Source organism: Terrapene carolina, unplaced genomic scaffold, assembly GCF_002925995.2.
Source record: "Terrapene carolina triunguis isolate 2854851 unplaced genomic scaffold, T_m_triunguis-2.0 Scaffold165, whole genome shotgun sequence".
Classification (NCBI taxonomy): Eukaryota; Metazoa; Chordata; order Testudines; family Emydidae; genus Terrapene; species Terrapene triunguis.
The window spans coordinates 2524625-2534857 of NW_020664516.1; positions in this window are offsets into that span (position 1 = coordinate 2524625).

Consider the following 10233-nt stretch of genomic DNA (forward strand, 5'->3'; position numbering starts at 1 on the left):
GCAAGTCATCTACCCTTCCTGTGCCTCAGCTCCCCATCTGCAGATTAACAATAATGATGGGCTAGCCACTTATGTGACCTAGGGATGAAACGTGCTGAGTGGGATGGTCATGTGCCAGGCGCTCAGATCAGCAATGTGGCCGGATATTTGACTATCAAGCAAAATAACACTGAAGTTGAAAGAAATTTGTCTACTTAAAAGTTTTAGTGTTAGATGCACCTAAGAGTAAGACTTAGGAATGCGGTTTTAGGAACTAGTGTGATTGCCTGGTTATTCTGCTCCTTCATGCCATATGTTAGTAAACTGCATAAGCACTTAGGGAGGGGATACATTTACCTTCCTCTCCAGCACCTCCCTACTCACCTTTTTAAGATAGGGTGGGGGGGCGAATAAACATTACATAACAGTCTAAAGCAGGAAGACTTCCAGACTGAGACTTGGGAGTGGCAAGCGGCTCTTTAATGTGTCTCCTATTAAAACACTGTGATTTGATTATTAACCAATCTAAGTTATTAGCCAATCAGGATGCTTTTACTATGTTATTAACCAATTACAGAATACTTGGTCCCTCTTTTTGCTGTGACAAGTATGTATATAATAAAAACAGTAAATGAAACAATGAATTCACACAACTGTGGCTCTTTTGGGTAACATTGATAGCTAATTTGGCTCCTGAACCACTGAGGTCTGAGTATCACTGGTCTAAAGCAAGGACTGTAAACAGGCTGGATAAAGTCCCTAGGCCCCAATCCTGCGAGATGCCGATTGCCCTCAGTTCCCAACTTTTCACTGAATCAGGTTCTCACTTTGCATGTCTGAACCCTGCCCCCCCACCAGTCACTGTTTGTTGACTTGAAGGTGAGAGCTGCTTTCAGAAGGCTCCCAGGATCAGGCCCTTGAGATGTAAGACCACTTGCTAATAAAGGGTCAAACTATGGCACTGCACGGAGAGGTAAGGGCGTGCAAGGCATCCTCTGACACCCCATGCAGGAGGTAGCAGCACATGGAGGAACATAGCCTGTGCAGAGCTGGTACATTCGTCCTCTACACATGTTGGTGGGGTAGGGAAGGGAACGAGAGAGGAGACATGTTTCCAACCCCAGCCCGGGAAGTAATGGCCAGTGTACCTGCAGCAGTGCTCCATGGGATCTGGCAGAGGTTACTTCCCCCTTGGAGAAAGGGAAAACCCAGGACTCTGGAAATCATAGTCTTCCTTCTGGTCTGCTCACAACAAGGGCAAAGGCACCATTTAGTCCTAGTTAAGAATACACGGCCCAACCCAGTGAAGTACTGAGCATGCTTTGATTTCAGTGGGATCTGCAAATACAGTGCACAGGCAGCACCTTGCTGGGCTGCGTGCATATTTTAATGAAGAATAAAGAAACAGGCCTATTCCATTGTTCAATTCAGCTCCTGCAGTGTCAAGCACAGTATAAGAACTCTGATAGACAGAAAGGCCAATCTGACAGTCAAAAAATGGATGATGACATTTTTAGGGCATCCACACACATTGACTGTATGAAGATACTTGGGTACAGCAGCTCCAGGATTTATAAACCGTAACACTATGCCTTACAGGCCCATAGTCATTCTAGAAGGAGACCTAATGGCTCAAGCTGAAAACACAAACATCAAAGAATCACCCCTGACGTCTCTATGGTGAGAGTTTATAATGGTATTTCAATGATAACTGGGTTATTTGTTCCAATCTTTAACTGTAACTTGCTCCACTTTTTCCTGTAATTCCTAAGTTTATATTTCTTGTACTTTGCCAACCCCCAGCTCCACACACTTCTCCTGCCCTAGAATGGGGACACCCAACATCTCTCACGGCCATGGGGCTCCTCCCGCTTGTGACCTGTTTTATGTCATCCCCCTCTGCTTGGGGAGGAAGAAGGCATTTCACACTGGTCACCAGGTAGGGCTGGTCTACAGCCTGCTCTTAAAGGCCCCATCTACTCCAACAGCTACCACCGAGTCACAAGATCCAGCTACAACAGTTCAAAGCTACAGTCCAATTCCATAACTGGTTAAAACCCTGGAGTGTCCAAGACGTTACCCAAATACTGACAGACAGTTCAGTCCTGTCTGTGACACAACTGCTCACCATGTGGTAACCGAATTCCCTGGCTCAGTTATGGCTGGAGAGCAAACGGAGCCTTATTCTCCTTTCACTTCATCACTCAATACCTTGGGAAGTGCAACTCAATCTCCTCCTTCTGCCATTTTGTAAAGGCTGGATTTACTTTTTGGGAGGCACTGCTGCCTGAGTGAACTGGGATTTCTAAACAACTGCCTGCTGGATGGCCCAGAGGACTAGTCGCCTTTCACCTTTATGGCTGGCTCTACTCCAGCTCTGGTCAGCTGTGACTGAAAGCCGTTACCTTCCAATGAGCATCAGTGGCCTGCGTCAGAACATGGAACACAGCAGGTGGAATTTTAAAAGAGGCACTGACAGCACCAACCGCTGCAGGGCAGCTTCTCTTCCCTGTGCAGGAAACTTCTCTTTGTGTGCAACTGACACGCACCTGGTGTGCTGCTCCATCCCCTCCTTGTGTGTGACCGACACGCACCCGGTGTGCTGCTCCATCCCCTCCTTGTGTGTGGCCGACACGCACCCGGTGTGCTGCTCCATCCCCTCCTTGTGTGTGGACGACACGCACCCGGTGTGCTGCTCCATCCCCTCCTTGTGTGTGGCCGACATGCACCAAGTGTGCTGCTCCATCCCCGTCTAGTGGTGGCTAGGCTACATATAGAGGTTGATGAGCCTGCTACAGTCTTAGCTAACAGCTGAGTCTTTTAGTTCAGTCAGTAGAGGCTGATGCTTTGAGACCCACAGGTCAGTTTCAGTCCCGCTGCTGCTGACTCAGCCAGGATGCAGCATTATGTTTGCAGATCCACTCCAACGCAGGGCTCCAGACAGGGCTGGTTCCAGGCACCAGCCGAGGAAGCAGGTGTGTGGGGCAGCACATTCTAAGCGGCGGCATTCCGGCTATTCAGGGGGTGGCAGTTCGTCGGCCGGTTTTGTTTTTTTTTTTGCTTGGGACGGCAAAAAAGGTAGAGCTGGCCCTGGCTCCAGAGATACCCATAAAGCAGATTAACTTTGAAAAAAGCATCTTTAGCTTCCCTTGTTCCTTTTCTATTGATGCCCTTAAGGACTGTTTCTGGTCACCTCCTCTTCTCTCTCGTCACCTCCCCGATATCTACTACAACCTCTATGAATGACCCTCAGACGTACTTTTCTGGACCAGGCTCTCCCCGGCTGCCCAGTATCTCCCCCCAGCTCTCTGTCACATCCCGCCTCCCGCCCCAACATCCTCAATCCGTATCTTTCTGAAAATTTTCCTTTTGCTCCTCTCCTCTACCGCTACTGATGGCTCCACAGTCCTTCCTGCACCCCAGGCTCCTGATTCTCCTCTCACTCTCCATCTCTCTCCTACCCAGTTTCTTGCTATATTGTGGCATTTCTTCCTCTTTTATGTGAGAAGGTGGTCTTTGCTCAGTACCCTCTCCGTACCCACGCATTGGTCATTTCCCACCTCGATTACTGAAACTTACTCTTCTTCCCTCTAGCTCCCTTCTTCTATCTTTCCAATCTTTCCAACATCATCTGCTTCCTTAAATCCTTGCCACTGGCTTCCTGTCTCTCTCCTCTCTGATTACAAGCTCCTTGAACTTACCTTCAAAACCCTACCTCATCCCAATTACATCTCTGTTCTCATTTCCTCTTACTCCCCAGACACCTCCCAATCCTCTCCCCTCACCCATCTCTATGTCATCTTCTTGGCTTCCTGTCTTCAATCACACCACCTCGACTCTTGGAATATTCTCCTGCTTCATGTCATTAAAACCCCTTCTCTCTCCTTCAAGCCACTTCGTCAAGGAATCCTCTCTTAACCCTCTTGCCAAAAATCTCGTCTCACTCTCTCTTTCCTAAACTGCTAGCCTGAACCCTGTCTTCTGCATCTGAAGGTGGTTGGGAGATAGGTCTTGTCTGTCTGAGGTTCTCAGCACTTTAGGCCAGGGAATGGGGTCCTACTCTATATTTGTAAAGCACTGTTAAAGTTTTTCAGGCTAATTAAATTGTTGTTGTTAATAATTAATATGTGGAATTAATTGGTCTCAGTACAGTTCTGGATACATCACCAAAAACACAGTGTCTGGACAGTCTCAGTCAAGGATTCAGTTAGGACAGGGAGACTGAATCATCCTCTAGAAGTGATTGTCCCTTAGGCAATTCCGGGACAAGGTAGAATGGAAGAGTGGGGTGACGACACTTTCTACTGCTTGTGTTGTATATGCTGTATGGATAAACAGAAGTCTTTTGTTTCCAATGCCTCAATAAGGCATCTTTCAATTAGACAGGATGACCAGTGACCATAAAGTACAGGTGGAAATTAAGAGGCTTAAAGTCAAAGCCCAGGAAGGAATGACTGTGCAGCCAATGTGACAGAGGAGAGAGTTGAGATCTTCCACTCCAATTTCCAAAATATGAGGGAGTAGGAAAACGATATTCCCCGAAATGATCAAGAATCATAAAAGACCCTGCATCAAAAAGTGATGAGGAAAAGCTATGCCTAACCTACAAGACAGGTAAGAGACACCAGAGAAGACATTGTGTAAACCACACACCTCCTGGGTGTGGTGTTCTGTCCCATCTAGCGGCACCGAGACCACTTAGAGAGAGTGAGATAAAATGAGTCTGATCTACAGCCTTAGCTAACAGCCAGTTGGCTTTTAGCTCATGCGGTAGAGGCTCATGCACTAAGCTCCAGAGGTCCCCAGTTCGATCCTGCCCACTGACAACCAGGGTCTGTCGGCGTTACAATTGCACTGTGTAACAACCTGCTACTGGATCGGGAACAGACTCTGCTGATAAACAGACACAGGAGATCACACAGTGTAAAGTGCCATCCTGAGCAGACCATACCTCCCGCTGACAGATGAGAAGTCTGTCTCTTCCTTACACTTTGGCAACACTTGTATAGTTTGCCATGCCACTGATAAGAGGAAGCATGGTCAGGTGGTTAGAGCACTAGTCTAGGACTTAGAAAACCTGGGTTCACAGATGTCTTGTGTGACCTTGGGCAAGTCACTTATTGCTCAGTTCCTCATATCGCTATTGCTCATATGAGGATAACAGCACCACCTTGCCTCATAGAATCACAGAAGATTAGCGTTGGACGAGACCTCAGGAGGTCATCTAGTCCAACCCCCTGCTCAAAGCAGGACCAACACCAACTAAACCATCCCAGCCAGGGCTTTGTCAAAAGGATGGAGATTCCACCACCTCCCTAGGTAACCCATTCCAGTGCTTCCCTCCTAGTGAAATAGTTTTTCCTAATTTCCAACCTAGACACCTCCCACTGCAACATGAGAACCATTGCTCCTTGTTCTGTCATCTGCCACCACTGAGAACAGCCGAGCTCCATCCTCTTTGGAACCTCCTTCAGGTAGTCGAAGGCTGCTGTCAAATCCCCCCTCACTCTTCTCTTCTGCTGACTAAATAAGTCTAATTCCCTCAGCCTCTCCTCATAACTCATGTGCCCCAGCCCCCTAATCATTTCCATTGCCCTCCGCTGGACTCTCTCCAATTTGTCCACATCCTTTCTATAGTGGGGGTACCAGAACTGGACGCAATACTCCAGGTGTGGCCTCACCAGTGCTGAATAGAAGGGAGTAATCACTTCCCTCGATCTGCTGGCAATGCTCCTACTTATACAGCCCAATATGCCGTGAGTCTTCTTGGCAACAAGGGCACATTGCTGACTCATATCCAGCTTCATAGGGGTGTTATGAGAGGTGCTCAGCTGCTGCACAGCTGGGGGCCACATAAGCACCTAAAATAGACAGAGCTGAACTGCACGGGGTGTAAATCTGCACGTTTGACCTACCGCCTTGCTTTTGGTGTGCAGAGACTCCTGTAAAAAACAAGTGTTCCCACTACACAATCCCTCCACTCTGCCCACCTACTCTGTTCTTGTGAGCAGCTTGTGTGTTTCAGGACCCCTGATGGAACCCAGTAACAGAGCAAATGGCAAAGATACACACAAGACAACTGCAGACAAGCCTACCCACCCGGCTTTACTTTTACTGTGGTGGGTCACCCAGCAAAGGAACAGGGATTTTATTATATTTACCATCTTCATGTAAGAGCGCTGATTTGTTTTCAAGTAGCTGTATGCTTTGGGAGTTTTTTAATTTGAGGATGGGGAGCATGTGTTACCTAGGGAGGTGGTGGAATCTCCTTCCTTGGAGGTTTTTAAGGCCCGGCTTGACAAAGCCCTGGCTGGGATGATTTAGTTGGGATTGGTCCTGCTTTGAGCAGGGGGTTGGACTAGATGGCCTCCTGAGGTCCCTTCCAACCCTGATATTCTATGATTCTATGATCAGTGTTCACATCGCACTCCCCGTCAGTACCCAGCCCTAGCCAGGGAGCTAATGTTCCAACCAGCAGACCAAATTCAGTTTTGAATCCTGGTCACGTGCCCCCTGAGGCACACTGCGCATATGGAAAGAAAAAGAATTTGAGGATAGGGCAAGTGTTGGGTCTTTAACTTTCATAGTAGCTGTTATAGTCTTTAAGTGAGTTGTTGCACTAATTAATGTTTTAGGTTTGTTTGTTTTTAATTTAATGTCACTGTTAGATCCATCTATCATTGAACAAACAGGACACACAGAGTTATGTGGAATTAATTCTTCCTTGGGTGAGCCGGTGCCTTGGCCTCTGCTGCTATGCTTTATGTCACCAAGATCCCTTGACAGAATTATTTCCTTGTAAATCACAGTAGCCCATCTATTATAATGAATGCATCACTCTGCTATGAATGATTGCAGCAGCATTCCAAAGAACGCCTTATAACGGCATTTGTTAACGTTCCAAGAATATCAGATAAGTTAATTTCATCACTGCGGACAAGCTAGTTATTTCTTTGTTTAAGAAAAGAAGTTTCCACATTGACTCACAAACTAGGATCCAAATTCTGTTTTATGCAACCAGCAAGGACGTTGATAATATCAAGGCAAAAAGCAGAGCAGGGTCATAATCTTTTCCCTGCAGCATAGCATGCTCTGACCGTTCCTTGGGGTTGTCCTCTTGTTTCTATATGGTGCATGCCCAGTTGGTGAGTTTACTTCACTTACTAGCAGGCACACAAGAAACACACAAGGGCACCCAACTTCACAAACTCCTGTTGGATGCCAAGGAATTTGCAGCACAGCATAAGTTATAAACAAAAACAGCCACTGGGAACCAACTCATTTAATCTGTTAGTGAGGAAACCTGGTTTGAAAACTAACATTCATTATTCGGAGGTTTACAATCTAACCAAGAAGGGCTCAAGACTTAAAAATAAAAACTGGCTATAGACCCAGCCAGTTGATTCAGCAAGAAACCTGCCAGACTGTAGGGATCCATTCCAAAATATGTCCCTCGCATGGCACCCAGCCACACAGCAGCATGGGCAATGGCAGGCTCATGCATATAAGCAGTCCATAACGCTCTGTGCACACCTTCCCTAATTGCTGCAATGAACTGATTACGGTGTGCTGAGCACCACAGCTCCCCACAAATCCATGGGAATTGTGGGTACCCAACACCTCTAAGGTCCTGAGCCTTTGTCAGCCTGTGGAGATAAACAGTCAGTGAAAGTATCTTCCCTTCTACGGATGCAGAGCTGCCATGTTTTGTACAGCTCCATGGAACAGGTAGGGAGAGGCAGGAGACTACCCCTCAGAGGCAGGTGTAGGAACCGGGGCAACTGAGTGACAAAGGGGCAGGTGGAGGGGCTGAAAAGCTGAGGGAAGCCTGGGGCAACCTCAGCAGGTGGTGGGCATGCGGGCCCTTGAGAAGGAAGGAAAAGAAGGTTAGTGGAGTGACCCAGGGTTGATTAGGAGATCCTAGAGCAGCCTTGTTCATTCTGCCTCTATCCCACCTCAGTCCCTTCTCTGCATGCTGTCCCCCACCTCAGACACAGCTGCTCCACGCTAGCTTGGAACTAGCAAGGGGAGCAGCAGCTTGGCTACCTACAATTCCATTGCCAGTGTAGGCACTAGCCTCTGGTGGCCAAGAGGAGAAACTCCTGGGAATCCTGCTAGATGCCCGAACTTCCAGCAGGGCTGTGTGGAGATCTGACTGGGCTGCCAAAGGTGAAGGGCACTCTGACTCATTCTTAAAGTAGCTCATGTGGAGCTACTGCCTGCTGCAGCAGAGCTCCCATTCCGTTGGCTCGGCTTCTGCAGAGGGAGAGTTGAAACAACAGCACACAGTAGGTCCCTTTCTCTTCGCAGTGAGTGCAAGGGCACAGAGATGTGCACGCAGCAAAGGGAAACTCAAAGGTGGTTGCTCTTTGTGTGAAGACAACTGAGAGGCCATAAGCCCAAAGCAAGCTCCAGCAGGGGAGAACAGCAGAATGGGAAAGGGGAGGAAGCCTGCCCCAGGGGCAAGAGCACCATATGTTTCCAAGCTACTGTTCCCCTTCCTTCACTCAGCTGTGTCTCAAAGGCATGGCCAGAGAGAGCAGTCCATTACCCATCTAAGAGGAGCTCCACAGGGCTTAGCACTCCTCTGATTAGTGCTGGGTTAGACTTTACCTCCCTGTTCCAACAGAGCAGGGAGAGCAGCTGGTCAGTGACTGTATGAGAAGAGCAGTCCAGCAGAGTCAGGAAGAAGACAGGCAGAAGGGAGAAAAGCTCTCACTCTTTCTCCACCCCTTGCACTTCTTTCTGCAGACGCTGGGTAGCTTTTGACAGCTCTATATATGGGATACAGACTGAAAACAAAATGGACAAAGAAACAATGATGCAAGTTAAGCATCCATTCATTAGCCTAAATTCAATGATTCAGCATTTCTGCTCTTATTAACTTAATAGAACTGGATCCCAGCAGCTCCAAGAAAGGTATCATTCTCCTCTGTTCTTAACAGCATATACACACGCAAGGGCTAAATATACCCCATTCATGGGCCTGACTTTGTTGTTGCTCTTTAGCTGATACCAAGAATACATACTGCAGCCTACGTTCCTCCCCAAGTTTTGCTGTTCCTTAAACTTCTTTATCCCAATACCCTCTATCCCAGAAAGGGAGGAGCTCTAACCCTTCTTACAGCCTGGCTGAAGCTAATCCGAGCCACCTGTTAACATGGGTCAGCAAACGCTATGTTGCATCCACAGACAGGGCTCCTAAATTTAGGCTGACTTTACAAAGGAGCCTGCGGGGTTCTTGAAACTGCCAGTCTGGTACAGAGGGTAAAGGTAGATTTTCAATGAAGGACAGTTGAGAGGTATGGACAGGATAGCCAGCCAGGTAGGAAACGCCCAGCCCTGGTTAGTAAAGGAATAGTTGAGTAGTTAAGCACTGGTCTGGGATGCCGGAGACCTGAATTGAATTCCCTGTTCCGTCACAGGCTTCCTGATTTTAAGCAAGTTACTTTGTCTCTCAGGTCTGGATCCTCAAAGGTATTTAGGTATTTACTTCTGAGGATTGTGGGGATCTGAATTCAGTGGGAATTAGGCACCTAAATACCTTTGATGATCTGGGCCCTAGACCTTTGTGGCTGCTCCTGTGCCACACCCCATGGTCATTCAGAATTTCCCTGTATCAGTGAAGACAGAACTCGGATCCTCTGGTTCTAAAAGAAGAGGCCCCTGCTACTTCAGCTAAAGGAGTATCAGCCTCCGACACACAGATAAGCAGTTCTGAATCCAGCCAGTAAAGATCAGGGCCCAAGTTCTAATTAATTTACATCGCATTGCAATTAATGAGTGTAAATCAGCATGGACTTTGGCCCATAGTGTAGAATATCCAGCTCTTTCTCCAAGTACAAAACAGGTCATGGGTGGGATCTTGCCCATAAACACACAATGAATTCTCATGCTTTCCTCCCCCTTACCCTGGAATAAACCATCCCTCTGGAGTGACTGGTTAATTTGCCTTTCCTATTTTATTTTGCTGGAGACTGCATGAGCAGATTTGTTAAAATTTTTAACCAAGATGCTATCAAACAATTTCATTCAGCTAGACAACCTTGTGTTCAGGTTTAAATAGCAATATCACAGTTCCTGCCTAGAAATCACCTGCTTAGTTATAATTATCATACAAGAGGCATTCTAAAAGCAGCTACAGATATTAACAAAGCAGCCAGGGAAAGTCCATGACTCTTCCCTTTTCCCCCTTCACTAACAGTTATATGGCTGACTGCTGTTTAAATCAAACCCTGCAATCTGGGATGCATG